A 20,427-nucleotide genomic window follows, 5' to 3' on the forward strand; every position below is an offset into this window, starting at 1 on the left:
GATCAACAGGACCCCCGTTTTGACTGTAGGAGGTCTGTTTCCTCCGTTTTGCGGTACGCCACACCCCTCCCGATCAACAGGACCCCCGTTTCGACTGTAGGAGGTCCGAGGTCCGTTTCCTCCGTTTTGCGGTACGCCACACCCCTCCCGATCAACAGGACCCCCGTTTCAACCGTAGGAGGTCCGTTTCCTCCTTGTGCGGTACGCCAGGCCTCGTTTCCATCGCCTCTTCCGTCCAAGCCCTCCCGATGAACACGACCACGCATTCCGTTCTGACCCATGAACACGACGACAACGTTGTTTCTCCGTTCCGACCCAATCATGTACACGAGCCCTCGCCATACGTATGCGCGAGTAGGCGTTCGAGACCCCGCCCGTATGTACACATACGTGGCCGTATTTTCTTTCTTGCACCCTGGCTGCCTCTATTACGACACGTGCGCGCCTCTACATCCACCAGTATATATGTACGTACACGTTCACGACCAGAATGACAACGCTACATATGCTTCGACCAGGTGGGTCCTGACTGCCAGGCACTTCCTTGCGTGCGAAGGTGTAGCTGGTGGGTCCCAGCTGTCAGGGGGGAAAGGTTTTTTTCACGAAATACGGTGGCCCATCTGGTTGGTCCCTGCTGTCAGGTGGAGGAATCATTATTTTCCACGTAATAAGGAGGCACTTCCTTGCTGCCGCCGTGGACCCAGCTGTCAGCCTCTCCACGTACAGTCCACGTCCGATGGAAGTCATTCCTTGACCACGTTGACCACACCGCACCGAGAGCACCAGGGCGGTGGACGACGGCGAGGCCTAGGAAGGGGACGACGCGGAGCCGGTGAAGACGCGGCAGTCGATGCCCACGCGGAGAGGAGTACGAGGGTTCACTCGTTCGGTTGCAGTGTGAGGCTGCCGTCGCCGCAGGGCCTGTCCAGCGGTGGGAATAGTAGGGGCGGTGAGGCCTCCGCGGCAGCACAGCCGGCCACGGGAGGCAGGAGCAGGCGGCACGACCGGCGCTGCTTTGGGTGGATGGAGCAAGAAGACCAGAGGTTGAAGAAGCACTACGACCGTTGGATGGACATCGTACGGTCACAGGAGCTAGAATCGTGCATATTGACTAAGTTGACAAAGCCCTCCGTCCCCATCAACTTAGTAGGCCCACAAGTCATCCTCCCACCAAGGTGGGTCCCAGCTAGCAGGGGGTATTCATTTTTTTGTGCGTAATAAGGAGGCACTTCCGGTGGGTCTGAGCTGACAGCAGGGGGAACGTTTTTTTCGCGAAATACGGTGGCCCGTCAGGTAGGTCCCAGCAGTCAGGGGCAAATGTTTTTTTTGCGGTATACTGGTGGGCGTCCGGTGGGTCCCTGCTGTCAGGTGGAGGAATAATTATTTTCCGCGTAATAAGGAGGCACTTCCTTGCGGCTGTCGTGGACCCAGCTGTTAGCCTCCACGTACAGTATTCTTCCAATGGAATTCGGTCATTGACCACATTGATCATGCCGCGCCGACAGCACCATGGCAGTGGACGACAGCGAGGCCTAGGAAGGGAACGACATGGAGCCGGGAAAGACGCGGCAGTGGATGCCCACGCGAAGAGGAGTATGAGGGTTCACGGGTTCGGCTGCGCTGCCGGCGCCGCAGAATAACAGGGGGTGTGGGTGAGTGGAGTGGAGGGATGGCCTGGCCAGCGGTGGGAGTAGTATGGGGGCGGTGAGGCCTCCGCGGCAGCACAGCCGGCCATGGGAGGCAGGAGCAGGCGGCACGACCGGCGCTGCTTTGGGCGGCTGGAGCAAGAAGACCAGAGGTTGAAGAAGCTCTATGGTCGTTGGATGGACATCGTACGGTCACTGGAGCTAGAATCGTGCATATTGACTAAGTTGACAAAGCCCTCCGTCCCCGTCAACTTAGTAGGCCCACAAGTCAGCCTCCCACCAAGTTGGGTCCCAGCTAGCAGGGGGTATTCATTTTTTTGTGCGTAATAAGGAGGCACTTCCGGTGGGTCCGAGCTGACAGCAGGGGGAACGTTTTTTTTCAAAATACGGTGGCCCGTCGGGTATGTCCCAGCAGTCAGGGGCAAATGTTTTTTTCACGATATACTGGTGGGCGTTCGGTGGGTCCCTGCTGTCAAGTGGAGGAATAATTATTTTCCGCGTAATAAGGAGGCACTTCCTTGCGGCTGCCGTGGACCCAGCTGTCAGCCTCTCCACGTACAGTATTCTTCTGATGGAATTCGGTTGTTGACCACATTGACCACGCCGCGCCGACAGCACCACGGCGGTGGACGACGGCGAGGCCTAGGAAGGGGACGACGCGGAGCCAGGGAAGACGCAGCAGTGGATGCCCACGCGGAGAGGAGTACGAGGGTTCATTGGTTCGGATGCGCTGCCGTCGCCGCAGAATAACAGGGGGTGTGGGTGAGTGGAGTGGAGGGATGTCCTGGCCAGCGGTGGGAGTACTATGGGGGCGGTGAGGCCTCCGCGGGAGCATAGTCGGCCACGGGAGGCAGGAGCAGGCGGCACGACCGGCACTGCTTTGGGCGGCTGGAGCAAGAAGACCAGAGGTTGAAGAAGAATTACGGCCGTTGGATGGACATCGTACGGTCAGTCGAGCTAGAATCGTGCATATTGACTAAGTTGACAAAGCCCTTCGTCCCCGTCAACTTAGTAGGCCCACTATACTGGGTCCCAGCTAGCAGGGGGAGTATTCATTTTTTGTGCATAATAAGGAGGGACTTCCTTGCGTTTGAAGATATAGCTGGTGGGTCCGAGTTGTCTGTGGCGGTAACGTTTTTTTCGCAAAATACAGAGGCCGTTTCGGTGGGTCCCAGATGTCAGGTGGAGGAAATCATTATTTTGCGCGTAATAAGGAGGCATTTCCTTACGTGCGGCCGTGGACCCAGCTGTCAGCCTCTCCATGTGCAGTCCACTTCAGATGCATGTCGGTCGCTAACCACGCTGACCACGCCACGCCGAGAGCAACAGGGCGGTGGACGACGGCAAGGCCTAGGAAGGGAATGACACGGAGGCAGGGAAGACTCGGCCGTTGATTTTGTTTCCCATGTGGAGGGGAGTACGACTGCACGAGGGTTTACTGGTTCGTCTGTCATCGCCAGAGAATAACAGCAGGTGTGGGTGAGTAGAGGGATGGCTAGGCCAGCGATGGGAGTACGGTGGGGCAGTGAGGCCTGCATGGCAGCACAGCCGGCCGCGGGGAGCAGGCAGTCCCGCCGGCGCTTGTTTGAGCGGCTGGAGCAGGAAGAGCAGAGATTGAAGAAGCACGACGGTCGTTGGATGGACATCCAACAGTCACTGCTTGTGCGTCAACCTTTTTTTAGGAAAGCCTCAAATCTGTGGAAAACAGCATACAGCCCATCTGCCGTTATTTCTAATAATTTTCAGCCCATTTGCTAATTCTTAAGGTTTTTTTGGAGCCCACATTCTTTTTGTTAGCATTACAGCCCAAATTGTGGCCACGGTTAAAAAATTATATGAAATTTTGCATATTTCGGTGCAGTCGAACTGTTTTTGATCCCAAAATTTTGACTCACATTCAAACTGATTTTAAAAATAAATGTATATCAATATAAAATCCAACAAATTCTCCACGCATAAAAAATAATGTAATTTAAAATCTTGAAATGAAAAAAAAGATATTTGAAACTAATTCCCGGTTTGATGTGTTTTAAAAATGCACAACCCATTTCTCATTGCTGATGGGCCATCTTCTCGGACAGCCGAATGAAAGCTCTCCTCGTCTTGAAAGATTTGCAGCCCAATAGGCCTGACACAGCGACTTGCTTGGCAAATCACAAAAAACTGGGGTGTGGCCGTGGACCCAGCTGTCAGCCTCTCCATGTACAGTACTCTTCCGATGGAAGTCGTTCCTTGACCACGTTGACCACGCCGCATGGAGAGCACCACGGTGGTGGACGACGGCAAGGCCTAGGAAGGGGACGACGCGGCAGTGGAAGCCCATGCGGAGAGGAGTACAAGGGTTCAATGGTTCGACTGTGGTGTGAGGCTGCCGTCGCCGCAGGGCCTGGCCAGCGGTGGGAATAGCAGGGGGTGGTGAGGCCTCCGCGGCAGCACAGCCGGCTACGGGAGGCAGGAGCATGCGGCACGACCGGCGCTTCTTTGGGCGGCTTGAGAAAGAAGACCAGAGGTTGAAGAAGTACTACGGCCGTTGGATGGACATTGTTATTTTGCGCGTAATAAGGAGGCACTTCCTTGCGTGTGAAGATATAGCTGGTGGGTCAGACCTGTCAGCGGGGGGGACGTTTGTTTAGTCCATTTGGTGGGCTGGGTGAAACAATGATGTAGCATCTATGCAGCCCGTTTAAATCCCATTTGCATTTTTCTCGAAATCCACGGACTTGTTGGGCTGGGTGAAAATATCATGTTGGGCTAGACGGAGAAATGTTATAAAAACATAAACACATGATTGCGCGTTAGTAAAATCTTTGCAAGCTTAGGTACGCAATCACTAGGAGTTAACTTGCCAAGTTATATATAAACAATTATTATTATTATTTTGTAAGAACTTTGAACTTACGAAATAAAATATCATTTTAATTTGATGAGTTAATAGTACGTGGGGTATTATTATTTTTTAGGCTAGAAGTGGGACAGTTGAGTTGGTTCTAGGGGAAAGTACTGGGAAAAACTCAGTTTACATCGAAAAAGAAAGTGGGAGAAAATTCAGAGACCTGCTGGGTCCACCTGAGGAGGGGAATATGTTGGGAGGAAGGAGATTCAAAGCACGGCGGCCGAGTGAACTAGTTTTTTTACGGACAAGTGAACTAGTTTACATACATAAGCAAATAGCCACTAAAAAGCAATCAGGTTAATGGGTTCTTAAAAGAAATATTTTGGACAAAACAGATAATTACGACACATAGGCTAATGCATGAAACACTCAGATGATAAAGGTGCTTATAAACAGATAAAGTACAATATCTAGACCTTCCTGGCACGCTTGATCATGACGTTGTGGCTGTCCGTGTACTCGTCGGTTACGGGAAGCAGACACGCCCTCATGTCCAAGATCTTCATGTACATGTCGTAGCATGCGTATGCGTCCTTGGCCGCGTATTTTATGTAGGCTAGATTCAGAGGTACCTCCCACGTGTTCAGGTCGTCTTCTTTCATGTTGGCGTATCAGGGGTCGATGATGGTCTCAGCGAGGTCAACCACGGAGTCCTTCTCCTGCCCATTGTTGATGATCTTGTATTGCTTCTAGATGTCGACAAGCTTGTTGCACCAGATGGCCGAATCGTTGCGTTCTTCCTTCTCTCCATCGTAGCGAAGGTGCAGTCGGCGCTGCCGATGAAACGGGCGAATGCTCCAGAACCTGGTGCAGCCATAGGACTGAGGCGAGGCAGAGCTTCACCGAGTCCGTATCATTGGTGTACATCACATTCAACTTGGTGCAGCCATAGGACTGAACGGCGAACTCAAAGGGGAACTCCTTGCTGAAGTCCATATCTAGCAGGCTCACCCCTCGGATCGCCATTGGAGTCTCTTCGAGAGAACGAGTGTGTAGGCGGCGGCAGCAGTTCATTTTTCAGCTCCTGGGGAACTGAATTCAACAGTAAGCTGAGTGTGTACAGGCGACAACAGTTACTACCCCTCCCTCGTCTGTTGCACGCCCGGCAGAAGATGCACCCTCGGCCACACGTCGGTTCACGAGCGGGTCTGTATTGGTACTGTAACAACAGGAGTTAGTGGTCACTTTACTTAAATTTAATTAGCTCTAATAGAAATTTATACTTAAAACAAGTAATGCATTCGCTCGTTCTATCAGTGCCACAGGATCAACATGCACAATAATTAGAATTATTATTCTCAGGACGCACACGATCAGCACATTTGTTGCACTTTCACAAAGATAATACTACCAAGTTTGAACTGTTTGTTATGGTTGTTGTCCTCTGCATCATCATGCCGTGTTTCCCAGCTTGTAAGATTCAGAACCAACAAATAAGATCCAAATAATAAGTACAACAAAGATGCCTACACATCTCATTGATTCCTAGCTTGCAAGATTCAGAACCAACAAATAAGATCCAAATAATAAGTACAACAAAGATGCCTACACATCTCATTGATTCCCAGCTTGCAAGATTCAGAACCAACAAATAAGATTCAAATAATAAGTACAACAAAGATACCTACACATCTCACTGATTCCCAGCTTGCAAGATTCAGAACCAACCCATTAGAGCCTTTTGATAAAGTGAATATCGGGATTAAATCCATCTTCGCTAGCCATGTCATACAAGCGAAGAACTTGGCGAATGCTCTTGACCGTCACAACATCTGTAGTTGAGTATTCCTGTTTGCATAGCACAAACCAGGAGAGCTTGATTTCACTTTAATAGTGGCCTCCTTTACTCAACCTGCAGCTCCACTCGGATGAAGCCTGCCTGGACTTCCATGATTCAATTCATGTGCCTTTTTCTGCAGTTCACTTGAAATGAAGCAAAGATTGCATCATTCAGCTAGCAAGAAGTACTTGCTCTCGTGAGCTGGCAGGTTCTTCTTTAGTAGTTGCACTAAAATTGAGGAACATTAAGGTTGGCTGTCCGGCTCATGTAAGGTGCAACTATAATTTTGTTATCCTTTTGTGCAGTTCCACTAAAATAAAGTGCCATTGTGGTGACAGTGATAGCTCATCTTGCAAAGGCTAATAAAATGTTGCACGAGATTACTAGCAGAACTAGACGGAGATTTTTGAAACTCCAATCACCATTTTGTGCAGTTCCACCAAAATTGAGAGATGTTGCCCACGTGACAATTTAGTTGAACTGCACAAGACACTCATTCCAAAAAAGTGTTTTGTGCAGTTCACCAAAAGGTCACAATAGCAACAAGGTGAAATGGATATCCCTATCTGCACAAAAAGATAGAAAGTAAACAGTTGCTGGTCAATAAGAATATACGAAACATATACAAAATGAAAAGAAGCATCTTAATTATGTTCATGGCAATCACGCAAGGACAGTAGAAATTTTAAAACGTCAGCAATGCTTCATGTTACCAGAAGCATTATGATCAACAATGAGATTCCTCAAATATGGGATTACTTTAATGGTGGCATTGCTTGTTTACCAGACACAGTAAATCAACAGCAGCTAAAGAGTTGGTTTAAGGGCATGGGACCGTGGGGACACCAGGACACTCAGCAGTGTAAAGGAGCAACTTACTTATCATACTGGGGAAAACAGCAGGAGTGCCATTTGTAACACAGTTTAATTGCATCTTATCACTGGAGGCATTAGATTACCAATAACACTGGTTAGACATGTCCCTAAGGTAACAGTGTGATCGCTTCATTTTACATGAAGCCCTTACATTAACAACAGCAAAAGGTTGGTAAAAGGACATGCGACAGTGGACACATCAGCACAATGTACCTACAAGGAGGCATAAAGTGGTGATGCCGAGTTTGTTCATGCTATGTGACGGCAGCAAACCTAATCTTGGAGACCTTGTACTATGTGAGGGCAGCAAATCTAATCTTGGAGACCTTTTACTATGTGAGGGCAGCAAATCTAATCCTGGAGACCTTTTACTATGTGAGGGCAGCAAATCTAATCCTGAGACCTTTTACTATGTGAGGGCAGCAAATCTAATCCTGAGACCTTTTACTATGTGAGGGCAGCACATCTAATCCTGGAGACCTTTTACTATGTGATGGCAGAAAATCTAATCCTAGACATACTCTGTTGACTTGTCCACCAGCCGCCACTTCCTATCCTTTTTTCAACCAATAATAGATTTGTTCCTTATCCAGTTTGTACTGCGTTTTCCCATTATTTCCCTTTTCAGCCAAGAGACCAGTTGGGTATCCGGTCTCTACTACTTTCACCATATTATTTCCTCTTTGAATCAAGTCCTAGATTCATGCTACAACTTTCCCCCCTTTCTTCGTTGTTTCAACAAAGCCCTAGATTCGAATGCATGAAGTATCTTTACCTCTAATAATACTAAAAGTTTAGGTGGCTTTGGAAGAGCTGATGGGAGTAGAAAAAGATGCGCATGCAGACATGTGGGGAGCTGGGGCAGTAGAGCAAGGCCGCTTTCGAAGAACTTATACCTGAGGGTCGCCGGGATGTCGGCGGCGGCAGGTCGGATCTGCGGACAATACGGCAGGGAGGAAGAAGGGTCGGAGGACCTCCCAAGCCGGCGCTGTGTCGGAGAGAACGGCACGGGCAGAGGATCGGGCCCCTCCGGCAGCTATGGGTTTCCTCCCTCAGCGGCGATGACCGCGTGAATGATGCACCTTTTAGTCCTCTACACACACCGGCCGAAGAGATCCGGCCGGATCTGTGACCAGCGGTGAGCAGAGAGAAAATGTCGCTACCGCTGTCTTGTTTATATCTGGAGAGGATGAGAGAATGAAGAGAGCAACCCTAGTAAAGCAAGCGCTCAGGCCCCTGCGTCCATATATAGTGGAGTGATTATCTTTTTTCTCTCCACAACAAGTGTTTCAATTTGTGTACGTGGCATTAAAGAAAAGAAACTCTCTATTTAAGGTGACTACTGTAGGACTCCTACTTACTACTACTAGTAGTACTACAGTATTGTTCACTTGTGCTCCCCGCCCCTCCATTCATTGAACAACCCCGCGGGTGAATAAACATACAGTACTTACTATATTTATATAGAACGAACAAGCTCGAACTATTTTCGCGTAGTTAAAAGTTGAGGGCGGGGCTTTTCCCGGGCAGTACGTGCGGTAGTTTTCGGGTAGGCGGTTTGACAGAGAGGCGAGGAGGTTGAGCGAGTGGGGCTGTGCGATTTGACGGTGCGTTACTCCTGGAGAGACTTGTGATATGACCACTCACTATAGTCATGAATTACTAGCGCTTCGACCGGGGTGATGCACCCCTTCCGTTCTGTGCTCTAATCTGGTGCATGACACGTCGACCCGGATGCTGGCTCTCCCACATGTCGGAGTAGTAAGAAGGAGCAAAGAATGATGCGGTATATACACGAGCATCTGGGTTGCGCTTGGCTCTTCGCCTCTTCAGGAAGTCGAACAATGATGGAGTACTACTGCACTGGAGGAGTACTACAGTACGCTTCTGGCCATCTGACACTGATTGAACTGCTGCATGTCCACCACGTGCAGGAGGGAGAGCGTGTAGCGAAAGCTTCTCCTAGTCTTGCCAGCCACCACGCTCATGGGCAAGGGAGGGACGCTCCTGCCTTTGCGTGTATGACAGGTGGGCCCGACAGGTGTGTGGCCAACCTGTCATACAACCAAAGGCAGGTGCAGTTAAGTCGGGGAGGGAGAGGATAATCAAACTTCTCGTTGATGTATGAGTTGACGCGACACATCAAAGCACTGCACTCGATATATTTCAATAATTTGCGTTTACCGATGCATTAATTACAACGCATGCATGCATGCCGTGACTCTCCTTTTGATACTTGCATGTGTTGATTTAATGCACCTTGAAGTAGTATAAAATATGTGACGGTAAAGCTTTGTAATACCCCGGCCCAAGTCGAGAGATGGTTGTGCACGAGGAGGGCGAGATCACCGATACGTCACTTACCACAAGCTCGCCGATCACCAGAGCGTGTGTCCGCTCGCGCCCTACAAATGCCTCGTGCCCGTCTGCGGCTACGAAGGCCCGCCGCCGGCGCTCTACCACCACATCAGCACCGCGCATCCCATGCCCGTGCACAGGATCTAGTACGGCAAGGTGCTCCAGCTGCAAGTGCCACTGTCGGAGCCACGGCTCTTGCTGTTCGCGGAGGAGGACCGCCACGCATTTTTCTTAGTCGGTGGCGTGCTCGACATCGGCGCGCCTATCATCGTGTCGGTCGTCTGCATCAGAGCGGGGGCGTCCCCACTGCCGCACTACGTGGCCAAGTTGTGGGCGAACGGCCCACCGGGGGATCCCAAAGGCATGACCGACACCGTCAAGGTGGAAATGGAGGTGACAAGCAGCAAGGATCCCGGCGACATCGACGTGCAGGAGCTGACCTTCTTGACAGTTCCGCCCAAGCTGTTGGCCGGGGCTAAGCTTGTGTCCCTCCACATTCAGATTGACAAGCTCGCGTCCTAAATGTTTCTACAGTGCCTTCTGTTTATCTTAGTAATATGCTAATATAGGGATTACCTTGGTCTACTTTAGCTTAAGAAATGGTGGGTTTTGGTGGCGATAAAAAATTATGTTTATCAATGCATTAATTGCAATGCATGCATGCATAAAGTACATGCATTGGTCAATTTTCTTTTAATACTTGCATGCAATGATTTAATGCACCTTGGACTCTGAACATGTGTTGGGGAACAACCAAATTGAGCCTTATAAAATGGAAAAACTAAAATTTTGAGATAAGCCCTATAAAACCGAAAAGGAGAGAGTAGAAAAAGAAGTACTCCATCCGGGAATAGTGCCGCACTTCAAAACTTGAACCGTCAATAAATTTTGAGCTTGCGTCTCGTCACATTCCAAATTACTCCATGCTATATTGAATTGCAAACCTGTTCACACCGATCACAACCTAAACGGTTTCCCACTTAGGAGCGTATTAGTACTCGGTTATAAATACTAGTATGCCAAGATGACTGCGCATTCCTCCTCAACTCCTCATCCACAAAAACAAACAAGCCATTCAGCATCCTTCCCTTGCGTCTGCCATGGCCAGCGTGAGTTCTGGGTCGAGAGATTGCCACCAGGGAGAGATGAGCATGGAAGCGGAAGCACGAGAGATGTCCCGCCTCGCTGTGAGAGCAGCCGACATGTCCCGACACACGAAAGTAGCAGCCCAAAGGTCCCGCCGCGCCGCTGAAGCAGCACGGAGGTCCCGCCGCATCGTTGATGCAGCAGACTGGTCCGGCCGCGCCACGAAAGCAGCAGAGATGTCCCGCCGCGCCACGAATGCGGCAGAGATGTCCCGCGCACTGCGGCGGCCTGGGAAAATTTCTCGCGTGCAGGCAGCGACTGTTACAGGCGCATGCATGCGATCGTCCATGGCAAGATGGATCAGATCTCCCGTTTTGCGAGGTTGTAGGACGACATGAAAGCCTCGTTTGAATAGGCTATCGGCACACTAAGGGAGGGCAATGAGAGGCTCCGGGCCGAGCGCGACCTACTGAGGGAGAAGATCGTCCGAAGTGCAGACCAGCAGGAGGAGACCAGTGCCTTGTTGAAGAGGACCGGCGTCATCATCAAGAAACTTATGGACGAGAATGACATGCTCCACAACGAGCGCCAAAGGCTGGTGGAGGAATCCGTGGATGTTCTCAAGCAGCGTCTTGAGGACACGAAAGAGCTCATCACCACTCGCCGCGGAGACTAGTTCCCGCGGTCTGCAGCAACGCATCAAGAAAGTAGAGATCAGCGAGCCAGATCCTTGTCTTCCTTCTTCTTTTGCCCTTGTGTATTTCGGGCATAGCCGCATGTGGATTTTTTAATTATCTTTCTAATTATGTAAGACAATTAATCGTCCTTATATTTCTGTGGAAGATCAATGTTGCGAGGCTGGGATGAAGAAAACTCTTGCTGTGGCGACCCAGGCGTTGCTGTTCTTCTAGTTGTTGTTGGGCTTCCTTCAGTTTCCTGGTTTCTTTTGATGTAATAATCGGTTTAGGATGTGGATTGTGTCGTCGGTTGTAATGTTGGGTTCTAGCACGGATGTTTGGCCTTTGTTGGCCTCTTGGGATGTTGCGATTTCAATCTGGTAGCTTTTAGTCCTTCGTGTTAGGCTGGAGTTGTGCTGAACTTCTTGTGAATTGTGGTGGTTTTCAGTAATGAAAATCAGAAGGGACAAGCCCTTCTTTGATCAAAAAAAATTAATCGTCCTTATATATTCATCAGTCTTGCTATAAGTCGCAGTAGATGCTATATAGGTCTGTCGGATCTTACATCAAGATCCGTGCTTTCAGATTTTCTTTTTTCTCTCTTAAATCTCAGTCGAGTGAGACATAGCCACGCCATTAAACAGAGGCTCGGGCGCCATTAATGGAGACCTTGGGAGAGAGGTGGACGGCAGATGGAGGTCAAAGGGCTGTCCTCCCGATAAGCACGCGCAGGGGTCTGATTGCACGCCTCTCGTACTACTCAAATAGCTACCCTGCATGGCGCCTCCTAGCTAATAAAAAATGGGGACGCGTGGCGGCACGTAAATGGTACTAGTAAGTAGAATGCCCATGGTTTCAACAATACTTGTGTTTCCGATTGCAACGTGACAACACTTGTTCCAAAATGACTTTGTTTATTGTTAATGTGTGCGCCTTCGCAAATCGGACTGCAAATTTACCACAGCATGTTGGTGCCATGTCATGGCACCAAGCCAAGTTTCATTATTTTCATGCGTGTTTTGGATTTACAGGAATTAAAAAACTAAGTTTCTCAATGTTTCCAACCCAGCCACGACGCCCAGAATTTTGAATTTCATTCCCATTTCTTGCATGTAACCTAGAAATTTACCCGAGGACACACATGTGATTTTTCAACCAACTTTGGTGCACTGGAACATGTGCTTGTATTTCAAATTTGAATTATGCACACAAAGGTGACACGTTCCCTCCCAGAACCACGAGCCTTCTTGAGAGAAGCTCCGATTTGCAAGAAGATTATACCAAAATTTGTTCCTATTCGGCCAATTTTTTTACCATGGCATGGTACTACCATCACATGACACCATGCCAAATTTCATGATTTTAAAACCAAGTTTCTCAATGTTCTTGACCGAGCCACGATGCCCAGATGTTTGAATTTGATTCTCATTTTTTGCATGGGACCTAGAAATTCACCCGAGGACACAAATGTGATTTTTCAACCAACTTTGGTGCACGGGAGCATGTGCTTGTAGTTCAAATTTGAATTATGCACATTAAATGACCAAAAACTCAATTAATGTGTAAATAAGGCCAAACGAAGCCGGAATAATTCCAAAATTTAACAGGGCACTCATGTAGTTCTATGTTGCCTTCGTAAATAAACTCAAGGGGGACAACGTATATTGTTTCGCACTCAAAGGTGACACGTTCCCTCTCAGAACCACGAGCCTTCTTGAGAGAAGCTTGGGTTTGCAAGAAGCTTATACCAAAATTTGGTCCTATTCGGCCAATTTTTTTACCATGACATGACATCCACGCCAAGTTTCATGATTTTCAGACGTGTTTTGGATTTACAAGAATTTTAAAACCAAGTTTCTCAATGTTCTCGGTCGAGCCATGATGCCCAGATGTTTGAATTTGATTCTCATTTCTTGCATGAGACCTAGAAATTCACCCGAGGACACAAATGTGATTTTTCAACCAACTTTGGTGCACGAGAGCATGTGCTTGTAGTTCAAATTTGACTTATGCACATTAAATGACCAGAAACTCAATTAATGTATAAAAATGACAAACGAACCCGGAATAATTCCAAAATTTAACAGGGCACTAATGTAGTTCTATGTTGCCTTTGTTAAACTCAAAGGGGGGCAGCGTATATCGTTTCACACTCAAAGGTGGCACGTTCCCTCTTAAAACCACGAGCTTCCAAACCGGCCCAATTTTTTACCACAACATGTTAGTGCCATGACATGACACCATGCCAAGTTTCATGATTTCCAGGCGAGTTTTGGATTTACATGAATTTAAAATCAAAGTTTCTCGATGTTCTCGGCCGAGTCATGACGCCCAGATGTTTGAATTTCATTCATTTCTTCCATGGGACCTAGAAATTCAACCAAGGACACACATGTGATTTTTCAACCCACTTTGGTGCACCGGAGCATGTGCATGCAATTCATATTTAGATTATGCACATTAAAAGTCCAGAAACTCAATTAATTTATAAAAAGGCCAAATGAACCCGAAATAATTCCAAAATTTAACAGGGCACTCATATAGTTCTATGTTGCCTCTGTAAATAAAATCAGGGGGAAGGCAGCGTATATCGTTTCGCACACAAAGGTGACACGTTCCCTCTCGGAACCACGAGGCTTGTTGAGAGAATCTCCGATTTTCCAAGAGGCTTATACGAAAACTTGTCCCAATTCAGCCAAAAATTATACGTATGAAAACAGGGTTTAGATTATCCCAAACATCTCGCTACCTAGACCAATAATGTACTATGATTTGAATTCAACATAAAATGGATACAAATATTTGAATTGGAGAGCGTATGGTACATGTAGTTCATAGTGAAATATGATTACTGCTATATGTATGTTTTTTGTTATCAAGATAATATTTAAATTATTGTATAACTTGACAACAATCGTATTCAAATAAGGAAAATTGATTCAAATTTAGTCCATATGGTAGACGACAATATATATGTTCACATGGTGGAGTAAAATGTTCATATATGATGGAAGATCAAAATGTATGACTACATCAATTATAAACCGCAAGGTCACCTAACGATATATTCGAATTCAACATAACATGGATTCAAAAATTGAAATTCGAGATCATGGCATCTGTAATCATATAAAAAGGGACATTACTCTTTCTTTGGTGGGAATTGATTTGTTTTTTATTCTTGTTGAGGGAAGTGCGAATCGATTTGGTACTGTGCAGGGTAATCTTGTTCTCCCGATTTTTTTTACATTTTTCTTGTAGTTTTTTCAATGGCATCTATAGCAATATAGTAAAAGGGGGCATGACTCTCTTGTGTCTTGTATGAATTGTTTTTTTACACGTTAAGTTTGTTCTGCCGAACAAGGAATCCGCACCTTGTTATCTCGAAATTTTCAAGCTCGAGTATCTTTTGTCTCACCTGCTTTGAAACTCCCGCTTCTTCAACCCGCGCCGCGCCTTGTTATCCCGAAATTTGGACGTGCGCGAGAACTCCCTCCTCATCCGAAATCGCTCCCGCAGCCTAGACACAAGAAATCCCCCTTCTACCCCTCAGCCGGAAATGAAGCTCCACGTCGCGGTGTCAAAACCAGTGGGGGTATGCTGGTAACATACCCTACATTTCGGACAAGCGCGTCCCTAAGCTTGGCTCCCCCGTCCCCCTTTGCCCCCCCATTCGTACATCGAGGCTGCCAAACCCGCGAAACCCCACGCTCCTCCGTCGGCCTCCCGACCGCCGCCCAGCCGGAGACTCTTCCCTGACTATGTCGTCCACTGCAACAGCTCGCCGTCCCTCATCCACCACACCGGACGAGGATCCGTTGTCGATCTCATCGTCCCGCCAGATCAGCCGCCCCATCCTCCACCTCCAAGGAGCTGCCCCGACGTTCGCCTCGTCTATCGCGCCACCTCAATCCCCACAGCATCGTCTTGACCTGCCCCACCAGAACCGCAGCACCCTCACCAATTCCTCTGATGAAGCCGAGGCCAACTCGGCGCAACCAAGGAGGTTCTGCACTCACCGCTGTATTTTATCTTTTATTCGATCTCACGGGGCTGCCGGTGCTCGATACCGAGCAGACATGGTGTGTCTCCATCAACGGCGCCATCACCGGTCACATCATCCACGATGTCTCTCCCCCATGTCGTTGCTTCCTCGGCGGCAACTTCCACAACGGCACTAGCTATAGCTGCTCCGGCTCTCGCTCGCGTTGCGGCTCTGTTCTTGCTGTCGGTCGCGCTGCTGCACTGCTCCTGCTTTTGTTCGTGCCGCTGCTCTGCTCTTGCTCTCGCTTGTGCTGCTGCTGCTGCACGACCTCCGGCAGCTACAGGAGTTGCTGCTTTAGCACTCGCTCACGGTGCTACTGCACGACTTGCTCTCTGCTAGTGCGTTCCCTGCTCGAGCGTCTGCTGATTTAGATCACTGCTTCTCTGCTACTAGTGCTCGAACACCCTAAACATCTATTGCAATGCTCTGTTACTAGTTCAATCAGTTACGACAGTAAAATTTAGTTTCGACTATGAAGTTCATTTTCTTCAGTTAAGTTCAGAGTGAATAGTACTTACGGCATCTGTCGGAGCGGCCGTAGCGCGGCTGATGCGTTTTACATCTAGCACTTTTTGGTGATGTATTTTACATCATCTATTGCAGATGATATTAGGGTCCCACTTCGGATTAATGTTGTCTGTCTTGTCATGCTTCAGCCTTGTCGCCGTACACCTTAGCGGAGCTGCTCCAACAACGGAACCGTCCATCACAGCGGAGCAGTACCCTCGGCGCTGTTTCCAGAGGCCTTGGATCTTCTTCCTCGCCTCCGACAGTCACACCAGCATCATCACCATCCTCCACGTCCAACCCAATGATGCTGAGGTCCACAAGGCTATGCCAAAGAGGTTGTACACTCGTCGCATCACTTTGTTTCTCCATTCCTCTGTTCTTCCAATTCATGTGAGCCAAACACACAGGTTGACTGAAATCCTATGTTTCCAAATGCTCTATTTTGCACGTGCATTCCTATCCTATTCCTGTGTTTTTCCTGTCCCTGCGTTTATAGAATCCTCCAATTCTAAGGAGCCCTTACAGATTTACTTCATTTCCAGATAGGCGTCAAAGAAAACTCTGTGTGTTATGTCTTGCTCCTGTCGTGCCGTCATCCACCCCACCTGAGGTGCACCATCGACAGAAGCGTTCACTGCAGTAGAGATCCCCCCTGCAGACTTCCTTTCGCCGCCTCAGATCATCTTCCCCGTTGCCAGTAGCCACGCCAACCGCATTACCATCACCGACTGAGCAGATGAACCCGAGGACTACATAGTTCCGGAAGAGAGGTCGCAGTCTTTCGTGTTTGCTTATGTTATACATCGGTTATTATTACCTGCTACTTTATCGTTCAATCTTGAGTTTTGAATTGCCCATGGGTCTCATATCGAGCCAGCAACGAATATTATCTGTCTACTATCTGGTTCATCTGGGGTCTTCTATGTGGTTCATGTTGGGTGGGCAACAAACAATAGATGATCCATTGTCTATCTTTTTAAACTTAAGCTATAATCTACCTGGTATCATTAGTTTTGGATCCATCCACTCGTTTGCTACCATCAGTCTTGATTTTTGCATGCACCCCTTAGGCCTTACAAAATCTAACTATTTTTTTTATTATGCATGTCAGATATTGTACACAATCGTACTGAACATGTAGATAAAAAGAGAAGACCGTTGCGTGCGAATATAATGCCATGCAAACGCCGCTCCATGGTGGGCGAAGTGCCCCCCCCCCCCTCCTGCATTTCCAGATTGTATTCCAGAGGAAGATAACTGTTCAGATGGAGATTCAGAAGGAGCCGACCACGCCTGTTTACCACCTGAGGTGTTTGCTCTAACTTGGCATGCTGATGTTGGTCATATCATGCATATGGCGCCTTGCATTGCTTACATTATACATCTTATATGTCATCAGCTTAGTTTAGATTTGCTTTGTGTGAATGCCACCTGTTTGGTTTCTATATCATACTCCCACCATTCCTAAATATTTGTCTTTTTAGAGATTTCAACAAGTGACTACATACAGAACAAGATGAGTGAATCTACACTCTAAAATATGTCTTTATACATCTGTATGTGGTAGTCCATTTGAAATCTCTAAAAAGACAATTATTTAGGAACGGGGGGAGTATATGGGAATTATGCAATGCCATCTTCTTTAGCCAGGCATCATATACGTGAATCATGCAATGCCATCCTGTTTAGCCAGTCATCGTATATGTGAACTGTATCGTGCCATATTTTTTTCCATAATGTATTCCATTTGTCAACAATGTTTATACATTCATATACTCTTCCTGTGCATCAGCCATTTGAGTCAGTCATTGGAAAATCTGGAGTGAAAACAAGGTCTTCTGAGCAGTCAGCGCTACCTGTGATGCAGATTTCTTGCTGGTTACAGATAACTCCTCAGAGGAGGATTCAGAGAGAGATGACCAGTCGTATTCCCCTCCCCCCGAGGTGCATGCTCTAACTTGGTTGGGTTATATTGCTCATATCTTGCATATCTTGCATTGCCATGCCATCTGCTTAGATTAGACATGCTTTGTGTGAATGCCTCCTGTTTGCTTTCTATATCAGATATGTGAATTATGCAATGCCATGTTTTTCAGCCAGTTATCATATATGTGAATTATGCACCGCCATGGAGCCAAGCATCATATATGTGAATTATCTCATGCCATCTTTTTTTTCATTACGTATTCCATTTGTCGACAATTTGTGTATATTGAACTACTCTTCATGTGTATCAGCCATTTGAGCCGGTTATGGAAAAATCTGGAGTGAAAACAAGGTCTTCAGAGCAGGCAATGGTACCTATTGAAGCATATATCTCGATGGATACAGGGAGCTCCTCAGAGGAGGATTCAGAGACAGATGACCAATCCTATATCCCACCTGAGGTGTATGCTCTAAGTTACAATATTTATATTTCTCATATCATGCATATGGTGTCTTGCATTGCTTAGTTTAGACATCATATGCACACTATTGAATTCTATCTACTTAGTTTAGAGATCATACATGCGAGTGCCAGTTTATTAGTATATGAATCAATTATGTCAATTATATCATGCCATCCTGTATACTTGGACAACATGTATGTGAATTATTTCATCCCAACCTATTTTAGAAAGACGTCATATAGTTTTGTCATGTCATCCTGTTTAGGTACTCATCATATGTTGAATTATGCCATTATATCATGTTAAGTTATCCATCATATATCTGAAACTGTGTCATGCTATCCTGTTTAGTTAGGCATCATATATGTGAAATTGTGTCATGCTGTCCTGTTTGGTTAGACAACATACATGTGAATTACCACATCTGTCTATCATACAATGTTTGTACGTTCAATTTCTTTTCTTGTTTATCAGCCATTTGAATTGGAGGGGGTGATGGCAGTATCTAAGGGAGCAAAAACCCGTTCTTCACAAAAGAGAGTGCTACCCGTTGATGCAGATAGAACCATGGTTGTACTGGCCCACAAACTAGCCCCACCACACATAATCGAGACTCTTCCAGATTGCACATTTACACCGTTGGGCAGAGAACCAGCTACAACCCATCTAACCGCAACCCCAGCGGATAGTAACCCACTTATAATTGACAAAGCACCATGTCCACCACAGAGTACCCCCACACAAGCAGTTTGTAAGGCTACTGCAGTGCCCAAAGCACGAAGACCACCACAGCTAACCCAAACTCCATGTTTAAAGCAGAAGAGCAACTGTTCTCAGGTCAGATTCCGTAGCTATGGTCCATACTCCTTTGCTATTGCATCACTGTATTTACTCATACCAACTACTTTCGAATTTGAAGGATCCAATTGAAACTCCAATGGTGCAACAGGTATGTTTTAAACCTATTTCTTTAACTGGATTGATGTTCTAACTTCTTGCTCTATGTTGATTTCAGTTTAAGTTGCATAAACAGTTATGTTCTCATGTGATGCACATTACAAGTGCTGCCAATGCTGTGTAGTTTCTCACACTTATATTCTGTCTATGCTGCTGTGTCTTAAAAATATACGAGTTGAACTGTGTCTCTATCTTGATTAGGGAACATAAACTAGAATGATATGGACAATATAGTGACCATAGTACATAGATATATGTTTGTTTCATGTTGTTATCCTGTCCACCTTACTACTGAACCGGTTTACCAAAATGAGTTTCGTATACTACAAGCTAAACCTGTGATGTGTCTGCTTGTTTCTCTTGTAGTATGCAAACAGAATATTGGAGAAGAGCACCCCACTATGCAATGGTAGAGAAAGTAATGCAGATAAGGTTCAAGATAGTGAGACAACCCTGTTAGTCTCCAAGAAAGGTGATAAAAACGATCTTGTAGAAAGTGAGAAAACCCCACAGTCCTGCGTTGATGTAGTGTTTGAGTTACTGGCCAGTACCGCTAGCACAAGCTCTTCCAACTCGCTGCCTGAATCACTTCGGCTTCTTCAGTCTCAGCTACAAGCTGAAAGGCATCAGTCAGCTGTGCTGCGGCAAGAAGCCGAAGGACTGAGGAAGTCCCTGCAGAATTCAAATGCGTACTTTCTTGTGCAACAGCAAGCGCTGGAGGATTTAAGCGCCAAACAAGAGAAAGTTAATAAGCTTGCTAAGCATCTTGCCAGCATTATGGGTACCCAAGACATTGTTTCTTGAGATCTTCTGAAGTGGTTTCAGTTCTGGACTTGTTTTGCTGCGGCGTTTATATGCTGGTGTGTTCCCTATATTTGCACTGGTGGCGAACTTTGATGCCCAGTGGATGTAATATGTGTAATAGCCGTGATAGCCTAGCATAAGTTGCTCGCTTATTTATTTCCTTGTTTTGTTTATTTGTTTGCTTGTAGTCAGTGCAGTTCTTTTTCCGCAGTTTGCTAGTGGCTGCAATAACCTATTTTTAAAACTAGGCCACAATAACCATGGGCTAATATTTACTGTAGGGACACTGGGCCTCCTACGGGCTATAGAAACAGTGGGCCTTCTATGGGCTGTAGAAACAGTAGGCCTTCTACGGGCCGTAGAAACAATGGGCCTTCTATGGGCCGTAGAAACAATGGGCCTTCT

The sequence above is a fragment of the Triticum dicoccoides genome, chromosome 4A (assembly GCF_002162155.2).
Source record: "Triticum dicoccoides isolate Atlit2015 ecotype Zavitan chromosome 4A, WEW_v2.0, whole genome shotgun sequence".
Lineage (NCBI taxonomy): Eukaryota > Viridiplantae > Streptophyta > Magnoliopsida > Poales > Poaceae > Triticum > Triticum dicoccoides.